The 13,648-nt window shown below is 36.2% G+C and overlaps 1 pseudogene; it reads left to right on the forward strand.

The window, feature by feature from the left end:
- Positions 1-6,828: 6,828 nt before the first annotated feature.
- LOC149191181 (N-glycosylase/DNA lyase OGG1-like) lies at positions 6,829-11,592 on the forward strand (annotated as a pseudogene).
- The last annotated feature ends 2,056 nt before the right edge of the window (positions 11,593-13,648 follow it).

Raw genomic sequence — 13,648 nt, forward strand, 5'->3', positions numbered from 1 at the left:
ATGATGCTTGTCGTTCCTTGCTATGGACTTTCTTTTTCCCTTTTCAAGTTGTTCTTGCACTATTTGATGTACCATTTGGAGTCGTTCAATGAACTCTTTGGCTTTGTCCATGTTACTATTAGTAGCAACATCCTTCTTACCAAGATGATACAACACATTATGATGAAAATTGTAAACAAATTCCTCCACTTGATTCCTTTGACTCAAGCTTGAATGTACATCTTGAAAGCATGTATTTTTCTAAACATAACTTTCAAGTAAAACAAAATTATGCTTGAGCAAAGTAGTCATACAAACTATAGGCCTAGAAATTACATCAACAAACTTGTTACTTATACCTTTCTTATACCTTTTGATCGAGTGGAATAGTAGAAGAAAACACATCCAATGGAAGTGCCTTTGTCGCTGCGACTTAAATATTGCACCATTGAAAATTTCTGAATGAAATGAAATGGCCTGACCATGTTGCATAAGGACTACATGCATGGCATGGTCACATACATCAACTTGAAAATTAACTGACTTTTTCAAGTTTAGAAGAGAAAGTATAAAGGTTGAACTGATCTTCTATTTTAAAGCATCAAATTCCTCTTGCTGTTTGCCTCCCCACTGGAATACCTTTTGCACAACTGCCAAAGAATGAAAATGAGCTACAATAGAAGAAAATTTAACAAAATATTTCCTCCAACATTGGGCTTCTCCCAAAAAACCTCTTATCCAAATGACTATCTTGAGCTTTGGCCAATCCATAATGGCATCAATATTGGAGAGGTATAACTTCAGCTCACATTCTCCAATATCATAGCCCAAGTACATCAAATAATTTTCATCCAACATATACTTTGACATCTTTAATAACAAATGTTCTTCACATACGACATCAAGTATTTTTTTCTCACACATAACATGTTCATATTGAAATTTTCTGAAAATGAAAATTTCATCCAAGTAGAGTATCATGTCTAGAAATGACTTCGAAACATCTTTCTTCATATGCATGAATGTAGTAGGAGCATGGAAATGACCAAAAATCATAACAAGCCATTCAAACAAAGCTTGATTGGGTTTGAATGTCCTCTTCCATATGTTTCCTTCAACAACTCTACTTTGATCAAAATCATTTCTTGAATCCCATTCAATGAAATGCTTGCCATTATTCTTGGGCGCCAAAACATGAGGTGCACCACATGTTAAAGGAGAAGGTTGGATGATCCTTTTATTCAACAATCATTGGATTTGTTTTGTTATTTCTACACTTTCCCTTTTTAACATCCTATGCGTGTCAATGTTAGGAAGAAGATACTTTTGTTGCAATGGTATTTCATGTTGGATTCTCCTCTTGGAAGGAAGTCCTTTTTCTTTCTAAAACACCTCATCATCATGGTTAACTACATCAACCAAACCATTTTTAAATTTTGAATTACAACCATCAAAAGCTTCACAATCCATATCGACATTGGGTTTGATCATAAGAAGCACTGAATTCTTGCTTTAATTCACTAGCCTTTTCATTTACCTTGCATTAACTAATGAAAGATTTAGTTTCTTGCGATGAGCTCTCACAATATACTCCACACCATCCTTGAACAAGTGGTACTTGTTTTCATGATAATAGAATATTTTTTTTCTATCATAAAGGTAAGGACTACCCAAAACAATTCCTGATATATCAAGTGGTACAACATCTAATTCAACTTTTCAATGAAGTTCACTGTGATTGCAAACTGAAGAATACATTTTCTTGTAACCTATAAGTTTGTGTCCTTGCATATCCAAGCCAATGGATATGGCTTGGGATGTAAAATGGTTTCAATATTAAGTTGTTTGACTAAGTCATCCGATATCAAGTTGGATTGAGACCCACTATCAAAAATTGTGTCAATTTTTGTATGTTTTGAGATTACCCTCACATGAAATAATTCAATCCTTGTTTCGTCATTTGGAGTACTAGTGCGAAAATTTAATATAGTAGTGCTAGCAATGGATTCTTTTCCTTTTATACCAATGGATGTAATTTTAGTTTCATTAGCTAAATCAGATCCCAAATCCTCTTGAATGATGACAACTATCTTTTCTTTTCCTTTGTGGTTGAATTTTTTTGGTTTGATTTCAGGATGAATCTTCCAACATTGAGCTTCATAGTGACCATCTCTAGAACAATGTTTACATATTTTTTTCTCTCCTTCCCTTTTAATGGATGCATTTTTCTTTCCCTTGAATCCCTTTCCTTTCTCTTTACCCTTAAATGGATTTTTACTACTTTCTTTTGGCGTATTTTTCCCTCTTTCCTGAAGATGAGTGGCTTGCACACACACATCATCTAGATTGTTGGGATTAAACATTAAGATAATATTCCTAAGGTAAAAGTGTAAACCACCTATGTACTTCAACAATGTGTCATGTGATTGCAAATCTACACCTAACATTAAAGATATTTTTCTGAATTCTTGGTTGTAATCTTGCACATTTTGACCTTTAAGCTATCTAGAGTTTTGCCAATCCATGATGGATTTCTAAATATAGGCTAGAGGGTAGAATTGCCTTTGATTGGAGAAGTGAAGGCATTGCAAGAAATTAAGATCTTACCATGTTTTTTATCTCCTCTTGAGTCTTTGATTCCCACCATACTAGTGTTGCACCCTCAATTCTCAAGGAATCTAACTAAATGTTTATGTCATCCTCTTGAAGGTTTTGAATTTTACAATGGACCTCCAACTGACGAATTCAATTATCAAGCTTATTTGCATTCAATTCATTGATATACATGGACAGCTCAAATTTAACATCAAGTTCTCAAAAAGGTGATTTACCGGTTCCTTTTGAAGTATGATGATGAGTATGAGTGAGGGTTTTGTTAGTGGAAGAGGGTGAAGAATCTTGTGAAGGAGAAGATGAAGATGGTGGAGAGGGTGGTGGTTTTTCTCCATTTCTATTACCTCCTCCTAAATAACCTTCTCCTTTGGGAGGTTTTGAACTTTCCCCTTGTAGCCTGGTATTCCTCTCTTCATAGAGGACTTTCACCATCTTTGTCATATCAAAGAAAGCCATTTTGAATGTCTTCTCATCTTCTGTCATGTTTTTAGGTTCTCCTTCATGAGACATGATCTCTGGAGTTTCAATTGCAACTTGAGGCTGAAAAGGTGTTGGAGATTGTGGAAACTTGTCTCTCCATCCCCTTGGCCCAACTTTAGGGCTTCCAACCAGCTTCCCTTCTCCTCTTTTGAGTTTTAACCTTGTAAGCATGACATAAACTTGGAAACACTAAAATCATTCTTTCCCAAACAAAACCTAGTTCTCTCATACCACAATGATCTAATTTAGAATATTATATTGTTGTGCTAAGATCCTCCTCAGATTACAAACAAAATGATTTCGTCGTGCTTAAGGATTCATGAATTTTTACAAGTGGAAAATGAGTTTTTATGTTAATTTTATGAGAAAATTAACATAAATTAGAGATTCAACAACAACATAAAAATGTATATAACATCATAAAAAAAACATCACAATAGGAACATGATAAAGGAGTTCACCCCTCTTGGGATACGTCTCCTTGGTCCAACTTCCAATGGCTTGGGCCTCTCTATTATGATCAAAAGTAGAAAAAGATGTGTTTACCATGCTCAAATGATTTTGAAACCTACTCCAATGAGTCCGAAATGTCCAAAAATGGCTACCTAGCCTCTTTTTGCATTCAATTTGGTTGAAAACAGAAGAAGTTATGACCTCTCCCGCATGATCCTACAATTTTGCCCCAAAAAGTGCTAACTGGGTGAAAATTTTGCCACATGGCAAGAAAATTTGTAGGACAGTTAATTTACTCATTGAAGCCTTAGAACCAAAAATTGGGTCATATGGGGGCTATGCGCCCAGGGACTAGCCCACAACGTTGGGCACCCTCCCTCCAACAATCATGGTGAATGCTAACAGTTTGAGGCAGTGTTCACATGGGCCGTGGCAGTCATAGTTACACTGGAGGTTATCACATATGTTGTTGTCTGTGGATGAAGTGTTTGCATGAGGGGCGGTTTAGTCTTCATGTCCCCCAAACTGGCGTTAATAGACGTTAATATAAATCTGTTTGCATTATATGTTAAGAACTAATGCATAGGCAGAGTGGTAACCAATTGCAGTTTGTTGTGGGAGGTCATGGGGTCAAGCCCAGCCTCCGACCTGTCTTGCCAAAAAAATTTTGGTCAACCATTAAGAGTACATGTGGTAGCCTCTAACTTAGCCACGTGTCACCTCCTCATTGGCCCAAACTATAACACACAAGCCAATCAAACAATGCCACCACAACAAAATATTCCACTTGACACCTAGGACATGCAGATGCCAAATCAAAATCCCTGTCATCCATCTGCAAATTTTTTACGTGTTTGACAAAGTGAATAGATCGTGTTTATGGGAGCATACAATGTCTGTTTCATGTGAAATGAGTTGCGAAAGATTGAGGATGATGAGCACTACGCGATCATTGACAACTTTGATTTTTGAACATAATTTTGCGCACATGATCACATGGGTCTAGAAAGAACATAACTTTCTAATTGCAATTGATGTACTTGATATTTTAGTGGGATTAAGGTTTATGGAGGAGATCGCAAGTCCAACACTATTTAGACAAACTTTCTGTGGCCTTATTCAAAGTCAATGTCGTAATGCTTTAAAAAATGAAGCTCATTTTGTCCTCCATTTTCCTGGACTTCTATACCATTGGTTGTAATTATTGTCGAGAAAGAGGCAATTCTTTCATAGAGATGGTTTTGAGGGAGTGTGGGCACTATTATGTTAATATAGCTATTAATGTTACGAAAGAGACTTAAAGGTTCTTCAATGTAAATTTTGTCATTGACTTGTAAAGAAGAAGTAAGTCGTGTTGTACATGGCAATGGTAGTGTATGACTATGCATGTCAGTACATGACAGTGACAATATTTACTTGTAGAATATTTTACCGTGTTATAATTTAATGGACTGTAGAGAACTCGACAACCAGGAAGAATATTTATCGAGGAAATTGGATAAGGGAAGAACAAATCATTGAAATATGTATATAAGACATCGAGTAGGTTATTTCTTGTCCAAATTGGGAAACCTACCATTCAAAAAAAAAAATCAAATATAGTTGTGTGTGGATAATTTTCCTTTCTTTGTACATGCATGTAGTTTAATTTTTTGAGCAATTAGAGTCCAAAGTCAATTTATTCTTTTAGGAATCTAGAGTTCCAAGTCCATTTTCGGGTTTGAACCCTGATTTTCATTTATAATTTAGACATTCCTTGAGGGTGAAGGGGACCTTTGAAAGGAATCTTTGAGCTATTCCCTTTTGAAAAGACACACTATATACACACATATACATTTATGCTTTCTCATAATTGATGCAATGGTTTGGGCCAAAGCAAATGAAATTACCCAAAATTTCTTGATTGAGCCACAAAATGTTGTTATTGCGAGCTCAATTGGCATTGTGAACCTATTAAATTTGTTGTACACATATTAAGTCTGATGTACACCTTTTACCTACAGTTCCCATCTCCTAGCTTCAACTATGACCTCTTAGCATATCAAGACAAAAAAGAAAGAATTTTTTTATCCATCGTTAGCTTTATGGTATGCAACGAACAAACAAGACTGATTGAGGTTCTTGGAAATGCCCTTATTGGACTCACCTCACTCACCTCATCCTAGGAACATGGTAAGAAGAGCTCTCTAGTCCCTTCTCCCTATTTCTAATAGGTCTAGTCTACATTTCTAGCGCCCGCGAATGCAGGTGATTTGTAAACTCAAAGACAAGGTTTAGCCTACTATCTCTGTTTCTTCTACTTCGGGGATGGCTACCGTATTGGAAGAGATGTTGGTTTGGGGTCAACGGATGGAACAAAGTGAAGGTAATTTAGGGAATCCACATGAATAATATAGTTAGCTCAAGTAATAGCAGGTCCTGACCCTTGATTTATTCCCTTCAATCCTTACAAAGGTAAGTAACCCTCAATCCTCAAAGCGAGCATGAAATCTGAAATTGAATTGAATATGGTGCCATAACTATTTCCAAAAACTATGCAATTTCCCACTTGTAAATTATATGTGGCCAAGAGTAGAGCACAACCCTCTCTCATCCATCTTATTTGGGTCTTGCTCACTACACTGGGTGAGTAATAGATTCATTGGAGCATTGGCATTCTGGGTCTTGCTCACTGCACTAGGTGAGTAATAGATTCATTGGAGCCCTGGAATTCTGGATTTGTAAGTGACGTATTCACTATACGTTTTGGAACCAAGTGGGCTACATGCAAGGCCTCTTTCATATTTTTATTACACTTTATTTAATGTTTATTTTATACTTTTCATTATTATTATATGTGTAAAATAACATTATTATAGACATTGAGGATTATCATCTATTGCTTTGCATGTTAACCACTTTCCTTTTGTTTGTGCTATTATGTAATTTTTGTTTGTACCTATAGGTTGATTCATTGAGAGAGAAGATGCGCAGTAAAAATTTCAGTGTCCTCTACGCATGGAGACATGCCACAAAAATAACATGATGTAAGCATAATTTCATGCAAACACAATGCTTATTTTAATCATAACCCCTTATTTTAATAACAACATATGTTTGGGCTCCTTATCTTAATGTTCAAGAGGCAAGTTCTCTTGCCTTCTGTCCCTTCCTTTACTATTTTTCATTATTTCTTAGTTGATTAAGATTTTTATTTTGTGTATATAACCAGGTTTCCTTGGTGATAAAACTATCATCTTCCTAGCAATCGTGAACTTTACATTCATAAAATAAAATTGGTCGCTCAGATATCTAAAAATCTCCATGTTGTGGAAAAAAGCATTTAATACCCTGTTTGAAACTTCATATAAAATTTATGATGCTAAAGATTGTTGCTGGAGAAGCCTTGGGGTGGGGATTAAGGAGTTGAATTTACACATCACACTCCCCACTAGGCAGACCTTCATATGAAAGAAAACATGTCCATCAGAGTACTCAGGTGCAATGGGAACTTATTTGTTCACACTCAGGCAATTTGTTACTAATAATGGTGATGAAGAAGAAGAAGTTGAGTATTTTTTCATAACCCATGTGGGTTCTCTCACAATGTCGAAGAAACCCTCAGGGATTATTTTAATCTTAGTATTTCATTAAAAAATATGTGGAAAAGGATTTGCAGAAGCAGATTCCAAGTTTGCAGCATTGGCTCCTTACATGGGTGGTGCTTGTTTTCTCATAGAGGATCCTATAGAGTTCCTTTCTCAATTTATTTGTTCTTTCAATAATAATATTTAGTGGATTACACAGATGGTGGAGTTTTTGTCTAGATTTGAACCTTGTCTAGTAACATTTGAGGGGATTCAGTTTCATGCATTTCCTTCATTGGAGGAGTTGTGTTAATTCAATGACTAGAAGATTCACAAAGCAGGATTCGGTTATAGGTTTGATTTTATCCCTTCTAGTTATTTATTTTTTTTTCGTCCTTTGGATTTTCATCAAAATAGAGTTTGAGTGGCTTTACTGCAAATAGCAAACATCAACTCGAAGGCTAAGGCCATAAGAGTGAGTGCAAGTCATAACAAAAATGGAACCTTGTTGGATAGTATAATAAAAGGTCATGGTCAAACCTTCTAATGAAGAGTTGTTCCTACTTAAATATAGCTAGCTAGAGAGCCAACAAGAAAGTTACTAGTCAACCCTTTAAAAAAAGCGTTGGTCCTGCCTATGTTACCAAAAATCTGACCATGAGATCTACTTATCGTTTTGTTTCCATTTCCATTATTGTTCCCATTCATGCGTTGAAACATTCTATATGATAATATACTATAGGATGGGGTGTTGGTTCAATGTTTCTTATTGCTCGAAATTCTACGACCCTGTTTCTTATTTTTCCCCCGTTTTGTATTTCGATTCTTGTTTTGGACCCTGGTTTCTAGTAACATGGATTTCTGCATTAACCCTCCCATCCAACCATGCAGTAAGGTTCTCATTAACTCTCAAACTAATAATGTCCTGATCTAACCTTCTGAAACACAGGATTGGTCCTTCCTTGCCAACAAACCAATCCCTTGTTGGGCTCCTGATGGGAACCTTTCCATTGAAGCAATGCCTAATTGGCATGTTGTCTTTCATTTCTTGAAAATGATTCTCTCATTACTTGGGAATATTATCATTTTACAAAACCCAAATCACTGGATCTAGAGTGATTTAGGGTGCAATTGGAAACTTTGCAAAATGGAAAAATGACAACTTCCTTCCCAAAATCCTAAACCACTGGTCAGCAGGGTCAACATATGAATAAAAAACTGAACTTATCATAAGCCATATGATAACAAAAAATAATCAAAATTAGTATTGAATTGAGATTCATAGTTCAAACCTAAGCCTCGGTGTTGAAAATAACAAGAAGAAATGCTATAAATAGTATTGCTATAAATAGCATTTCAGGATATACTCCAACTCTGTTGGAAATCGAAAAAAATAGAAATGCTAAAAATAGCATTTTGGGATAGATTCATGTTTTAATTAGTCCCTGAATTAAAATTGAGAATTAAAATTCGAATTTAGTCTCAGAAACTATTTGAAAAATAATTAATTAATTCATCTTGAGTTAATTAGTTGGAGAAATTTAGACATGAAGCCTATGTGAAGACATGCAATAATTATCCCCTTGATTGAGGAAGTTATCCCTTAATTAAGGAGATAAGGATGAGTTTTATTTGAGTTGTAATTAGTTAGCTTAGTTAACTGAGTTAAGTCCAGTTAAATTAGTTCCAAACATTTGGAGGAACTAATTGTGAGTTCAGTCAGTTAATGCATGCATGAATGCAACTAGTGTTCTCCAGATAACTGAATATTCTCTCATAAATAACTCATGCATGTCAGATCAGGCAGAGACCCAGTTGAGATTAAAGGAAGGGATAGTGTACTATCAGTTGGAGGAATTTTCCTATAAAGGAAACTGATCCATGTATAAGGAATTATCTCCTTCAGGATTACACAGTTATTTCAGAGGTCAGTGTTGTGTGTGAGGTGAGAATCACACAGGTTGCAGCTAGAGGACCCAGGAGAAACTGTGCAAGGAAATAGGAGGCTTGGAGGACTGAAGGAAGGCATATGTGTTGTCTATTTTTTCTATGAGAAGCATTGAGGGATTGTACTGAGAGCTGGATAGCTTGTGAGCTAAATCTTTATGCAGTCCAGAGATATTTCCACTCGTATGATAATACAGATAGCGGAGTTTTTAGCTGAGGCTTTCCCCAGAGTATTCTTCTATGTTCATGTGTGATTGATTTCTCATTCTCTTTTATATTTGTTCTATTTGATCTTGCTCAAAATCGATTAAGCTTCTGCAAGTTTGATGTAGAAGTCGATCTAGTATTTTTCTTTAGTATATTTCATAATCTGTTGATCTACAGTGAGAAATTCTACATGGTATCTATTATCACTCAGATTTTTTCATTAGAAGTTATCAAAGAAGGAATAGTCCGAGGTAACCACAAACCTAATATTTTAGACTCCGGTTCTAGCCAACCTAAGTACAGAGAGGGCTCTCTTGTTGTGATTTATCTTTGTTTTGGGTAGATTTCAGGCTAGTTATTAGTGTTCAAGGTGTTTTGTTTTGATTGGGTGGTGAAATTAAGGAAACAGATGGGTAGAGCAAGTATTCGGGCCATTAGGCTATGGATTCAATCAAGAAGGGTTTAACTGGATCTGATCTATCACTAAGGTAAGAGTCCACAAGGCAGGATAGCACAACAAAAGCAAATCTGTAGGTTTAAATGAATGAAGTAGTCCTAACCAGGGTCAAGGGCAATGAAGAATCTTTAACCAGGATTGGGATGAAGAAAGGAAGGATGTTCAGTAGCAAAGGGAAATGAAGAATCCTTTACTATGGACTAAAAGGGGTGGGGTAAATTATGGAAGGGAGAAATTAAGAATTCCCAGACCAAGGCAGTTTAGTTGAAAACATAAAGAAAGCAAACAGTTAAAACATAGAGCACTTAAGCTAATTATGATGATATCATTCCTTGTTTGCTTTACAGATTTAATAAGAAACACATATGAATATCCATAAACATGAAAAGAATGCAATATTTAAACATGACAAAATGATACTTATTTGTTCCAACTATGCACGAGAATCCAGTGAAATTTCCTTAGCTTTATTTCATTTCCAGTAAAACCAGTCCAGTCTTGAGTACAATAGCTCCTTGGCTAAAAAATAAAATGTCTATAGAAATGTAATTTAATCCATCCTAATTACTTCAATTTGTGAAGTATTTATACAAAAATTGGTACAAAATATCTCATAGCCATATGAGAATTATTCTAGGAAACAAAAAATATCTTCATCATGAAGATAGAGACAAATGGAGAACTGTCTTCTAGTTGTCCCTTTTATTCTGACTATGTTGGCTATTATAACTCAGTTTTGGCTCTTTTAGTTTGCTTTGTAGTTATGTGTTGGACTCACTTTTATCTTCTACCTACTGATACTCTTTACCTGTGCTACTTTGATCCTGTCTTACCTGTCCTACCTAACAGTCATGTTTTACCATATAGTTTTACTACAGTAACTTATATTAAATCAGTCATGTTTGTCCACCATTCACTGTTAGTCAATTTCATCCATATCATTTTTCTATAAACTTAATGAGCTTCTCTGTACTTGGCAAAATTAAGTTTGCTTGTGAACAAGTGCTTAACTTCATGGTCTATGTAGAATAGATTCTCAAGGCCATCATAAAGCACCTTCCCAGTGGGTAAAGATTTCACTCCTGAAGGACTAGCTTGGCTCCTAGCCAGCTTGTTTAACTTTTCAATGTAATCCTCCTGGGTCATCAATTTGTCATGTATCACCATAGGACTGGGAAGTCCTTTTCTCTTAGGATGCCATACTTTAGCATAAAGCTATCAATGTCTGTCTAGATGCTTTGACATCTTTTCTCCAGATTAAGCATTAGGCTCCTTTTGGTAAGAAACTTTTTTATGTCTATGAGTGTTGTCATTCTGTCCTCTATTTCCAATTCATCAAGTTGATATATATTTTTGCTGTTCAAAAAGGTGATCAACTGATTGGCTTCTTCAGGTTTGTTTCCCAATTCTTCCACTGTCTTGTGGATTGCCTATGTAGCCATTTTGACTAATTCGGTTTTCTAAAAAATAATCTAAATAGAAGGCCAAACATCACTAATGGAATCAATGATGTTGGCCCAAAGAATTTTTTTCATATCTCCTAATGGCTCTTCAGGTGTTAAGTCCTTCTCAAGGGCTTTTATCCTTTCTGCCATCCTTAGGTTCCTCTAAGTTTCTTCCTTGTGCTATATTTGTGCAAGTTTACAATTGGTTTCTAGACTCGTCACTTGCTTTCTGAGTTTCTTGAGCTCAGTAGCCTAGATACTCATTTCTTCCATGGCTTTGATCAATTCTGCAGTTTTTTCTATTGTTGTCTCTGTGCTTGTTGATGTAGATGTGCCTGCTGAAGTACCTGTTACTAGCAATGCAATTGCTGGTGGAATTGTTGGTGCTAATGCAGCTACCAAAGTGGAGGGTACTACTGTGGAGACTATAGGAATTACAGTCTGAGGAGTGGTGGCCAAATCACTCTCCTTAGACTACATCAAATTGTCTAGCTCCTTTTCAATTTCTTTTAACTGATCATTAAGATTTAGGACTAAGTCCATAAGCTCTTCCTCCTTCTATGTTTCTAATACTTCAGGAGTCTGAGGATGATGTAGTGGAGGAATTTGAGCTACTTCTTTAGTGAAATTATGTCATCATTTTTCTTCTTTATCAGCTTCTCTGCTGCTTTCACATCCTTGGGATCATGTCCCAGTTCTATGACCAAGTCCTCCAAGGAATTTATCCTGGTGTCTTTGGCCTGTGAGGAGGCCTTCTCCAATTGAAAGTGTGTTGATATGTTGTTTAATGAATTTTGGAGTTGGTGGGTTATGATTGCCTTGCTGGTCAATGTTGAATAAACCATTTCACCAATCTGTTTATGAAGCTCTATTTGGTCAATAGGACGAATATCCTTGGCCAATACTTCAAAATCTATTTTTACATAGTCTGTCATTGATTTAGGTTGTTCTATGGTTGGTTTCAGAAAGCTCATATGCATCTTACCTTCTTTAATGTCAAATGCTGACATTAGCCTTGCTTGGATTTTTTGGAGCCATCTTCAGATAATGTGCATAGCTTTGCACCTTTAACCTCTCATTTATTGCTTTGATTTCCTTGTATTTTTCCTTGATATCTAGGCTTTGTCCAGAAGGAGCACCGAGGGAGGATACTTCCACACTTTGTTGCCTTTCCAACATTTGAGTATGTGAGCTGGAAGGTTCTTGTGTCCCTCCTGAAGGAGTGGTGTGCCTAATTTATGTCCTCTCTACTTTTGAAGTCCCTACTATTTCCTCAGTGTATTCTTGCTCTTCATATGGATTTAACCTCTGCCTCTTAGCATAGGTTTGGGCAACATGCCTGCTGGAAGAAGTGGCCTCATCTCTGTCTCTCTTAAGGTTCCTCTCCTCATTTAGAGGAGTCTGCAAGACTGGAGGATTTCTAATGATTTTCTCAGGTGGAGGAAGTTCCTCTGAAATTTCAGGCTATTCAGATTCTTCTGGTTATTTTGAAAGTTTTGGTTGCTTTGATGGCCCAGCTTGATCTGAAGACTCTAGTTGCTCTGATGGTCCTACCTCTGTTGTCTGCCCATTGTGTCCCTAGGATTGGCTTTGAGATTAGGACTCTCCTAGAACCTGTACAAAGGAATCTTCATCAAGTCTTCTGTCTAAATATATCAAAACATTATCAACAATAACCTTTGTGCTATCTCGATCTATCAAAGTGCCTTCCACCCATTCAGATTGATTAGCATATTGTTCTATTTCAGGGATCTTGTGGTGGATGTAAGGAGATAGTTTATTCTTTTTTATCCTATTATAAATGAATTCTAGGGGATCATAATTCCATACAAAACTCTGTTTCAGTTTCAACCTTTGGAGGATTTCATTTGCCTCCTTTCCTGCTTCCCTACTGTTACAAATAAATGGGCCCAGCTGATCCTTTATCCTGAGTTGGGATTTCTTCTTGGCTTTTACAAAGTGCACGTCATCTGAGTTGATCATTTTCCTATAGTACTCCAGAGTAAATAATCTCATGGGGAGGTATCTAGGAAATTTGTAAGGTGGAAATTCACATCCATAGATTCGGATTTCAGTATGGTTTTGGTACAAGTACCAATCCCCCACTTTGTACTACTTTGACAACTGTAGGACCCTCCTGATGTCTGTACTGATTCTGGGTGGATGGCTTCCTAGTAGCATGGTTGTAACAGGGTGCACAAAGAGCTCTATAAAATTTGTATAAAAGTATTGTGAATAAAATTGAGGGACCAATGAAGTCCAGAAGATCATTGATCTGGGGTTTCCTTTGGTATCCAGCTTTTGGAGGGCAATTGGAAATCTATCAGCTTGGTAATACAAGAATAAATAGTATAGAAATGAGGAATACTTAAACACTCTTTCATTTTCTAATCTCATGAACTGATCATGCATTTTGTCAGCAATAAACTTGGCATAGTCAAACATGATGGCTAGAGGTTGGCCAAGAGAATGGATTAACATAAAATATATTATGATTTCAT

Source organism: Pinus tabuliformis, chromosome 3_1, assembly GCF_031772625.1.
Source record: "Pinus tabuliformis cultivar Carrire ecotype Pingquan chromosome 3_1, CPIR1, whole genome shotgun sequence".
Classification (NCBI taxonomy): Eukaryota; Viridiplantae; Streptophyta; class Pinopsida; order Pinales; family Pinaceae; genus Pinus; species Pinus tabuliformis.